The sequence below is a fragment of the Egretta garzetta genome, unplaced genomic scaffold, assembly GCF_000687185.1.
Source record: "Egretta garzetta isolate BGI_Z169 unplaced genomic scaffold, ASM68718v1 scaffold234, whole genome shotgun sequence".
NCBI classification, from domain to species: domain Eukaryota; kingdom Metazoa; phylum Chordata; class Aves; order Pelecaniformes; family Ardeidae; genus Egretta; species Egretta garzetta.
In genome coordinates, this window is record NW_009259528.1 from 748972 (window position 1) to 751676 (window position 2705).

General features: G+C 48.3%; 1 protein-coding gene across 1 annotated transcript in view; it reads left to right on the plus strand.

The window, feature by feature from the left end:
* PRKG1 (protein kinase cGMP-dependent 1) overlaps positions 1-2705 on the plus strand; it is a 490065-nt gene that overhangs the window by 27673 nt on the left and 459687 nt on the right. The gene's annotated exons all lie outside the window — the stretch shown is intronic.

Genomic DNA, 2705 nt, shown 5'->3' on the forward strand with positions numbered 1-2705 from the left:
GTGGGCCCCTCCCTGCCATTCTTCTCCCTAAAGCCATTTCTTTCCGTTCACTGGATCAAGAAGACAAAGCAGCTGCTCCGAGAGTCCGAGATTTTTTTATTGGGAACTTTAAGCTGAAAGGAAGGGGATCAGAGGATTTATTTTTATCGGTGTGGGGCGGTGCCCCGGGGTCCCTGAGGTTGCGCACCAGCCGGTACCAGGAAAGCCTGGAGTATGAACCGCAGGGAGGAGATCTGCGCTCGCCCGATGGTTTCTTTGGGAGAGCGGCAAATAGTCGAAAATAGGCAACCGCTGGCTGCCTTCCCGCGGCAGAACTCGGCTGCCAGGCTGTGAAGCCCTTCGGGCTGCTTTGGCCTCATCCCTTGAATCAGGGAAGACCAGCCTTAGACTTGACAGCTGCTGATTATAGTCCCAAATCTAAAACGGAGGCATAAAATCTCTCTTTAGACCTTGTAGGTTGTATGAAAATTTGCTTCCCACCTGTAAATAAATATTTTCTTTAGATACAGTCAGCTAAACTCCTCACCAGTTTTATTTCCCCTAATTTCCCACGGTTTTCTCCAGCTCCTTTCTGATCTAGGTACTGTTGCCTCAGTCCCAGGCTGTGCACCTCTAATAGAAACCAAGTAATGTGACTTTACCCCCTGTCATCAAGAAATTATGCACAAGTTTCCCCCCAGGGCTGTTCTTCTTCTGAAGCCTGGTGGGCTTCAGTTAACTGTGTCGCTGTCTCCCTCATCCAGAAGTTGGTATCGCTTCTGCGGGGAGGAAAACAATAAATCTTTAAGCAAGTCAGCTGAATGCTATTAAAATATTTTATTTATCATTGATTTCTTGTTTGTAGGCCGCAGGAACTGTTTAACACCAGTTGTCTTTAAAATGGAAATGCTGAGAAGGTATTCGGTACTTTTGTTCCTGGCGAGTTATGCAAGATTGAAATGGAGGGAACATACAGTAAAAAATGCTGTCTGAACTTAAAGCGCTTTGGCAACCCGTGAAAACAACCAGGGACTTTGCTTTTGTGCCTGGCACATACACATCAAGGGGACTGAGAACTGAAGCGTTCCACATAACCCAATTTTATTTTTTTTTCACGTGCATCTCAAAAAATGCAGGAGGTATCGAATACGTTGCAGATCCTGCAAAGCCTCACGCTTGCAAACAGAGGCCAGGCCCTTTCAAACAACAGCATTGGTCAGGGAGCAGTTGCAATTCCTTGTCTGTTCTTTCTAGAATTTATTTTATAAAGACCATCTGCAGGTTGAAAGCTGGAACTTTGGACCCAGCCAAGTGCCAGTATTCAACAGGAAAATAAAACCCTTCAACCAGCCAACCCACACCCCTCAAGCTCAATCCTGTCATCACGGTCTCTCTCTGGGTGTCTCTCATGCCCAGCTAATGCCCGAACGGGAGGTCTAGACCCGCTGCTCACAGCAGATGCACCCCCCTCCAAAAAACGTATCCACGGCTGCATCCCACCTCTTTCCTGCCCAAGTCGAAGCCCCAGAGAGGGAACTGAAGCAGCTGCTTCTGCTGCCCTGAAAACACCCAAGCACGAAACCATGCCAGTGCCCCCGCGCTGCGGCAGCTCTTGCGGGATGCCCGCGCCCAGCTGGGCTGTGGGGGTTTTCACCCCCGACTCCGCCAGACTGGGCAGTCTTATCGGGAGACCCCCAAACCGGCTATTTTCTTGCCCACAGATCCCTCTTTCCGCCCTGGAGGGCCAAGCCCAGGAGCCGCGTCCTCACGGCGTGCATCGCTGTCCCTTCTGTGCCTGGCAAACGCAGGCAAGACAAAAGGAAGCAGAGCCATTTGGCACCGAGGGCTCAGCCGCTGCGGCTCATTTATTTTATTTTGTTATTTCTGTGCTGCAGACCTGTGGACTGTATCGCATAGGTAGAACTGGCGCGTAGCAGCTTGTCGGCACGCCGAAAATCCCAGCGCGTGAGGCGTCGCGCTCGCACACTGGGAAAATCCTATCATGTCTGGTACGGCAGAAACCAGCTTCTGCTTTCATGTGGGTATCGGGGCTACGCAGAAAGTCTGTCTCCCATATTTTAAGTTAGGTGGGTTTTTTTTTTTTAGTGCTTTAAGACCCATATGCCCTGCCTCCAGGCTTTTCCAGTGCAGGCGTACTTGACCGATATTCATATTAAAATCTGGGTTTTTGGAGCCCAAAGCTTGCTGAGACTGAGCGGGAGCCATGCCAGGCACCGGCTCGTGCTTTCACTCAGAGAAGACAACAAAAATTGGCTGTTTAAAAGGAAAAAAAAAAAAAAAAAAAAAGGGAGATAAGCCGGGCAAGTTCCGTAGGGCCTTGTGAAGCCTGTATTTCCAGAAAGAAGAAGGTATTTGCATTCCTTGAACAGAACAGAATGCAACCAAACAGAACAGCAGAGTCAAAAGTTAAATGTGTGAGAGAAAAAGAAGAAGCAAATTCTTCCATCTGAGTTACATCACTGGAGAATAGATATAATTTTCAGCAGATGGACTGCCTCATTCCTATTTTTACATTCTATTTCTGGTTCAACTCACTTCCAACCAGCACTTGAGATTATTGTGGACAAGTGAAATTTGCATCCAAGGAGATTTTAGCTATTGCACATGGAAGGAGTGTCAGTGACCTGCCTACTTCTCCTTTGCTAACTGCCACAGCTTAGAAAAGAGAAAGGTCTGGTTGGTACTGCCTTAGGTTCCTCTTTCAA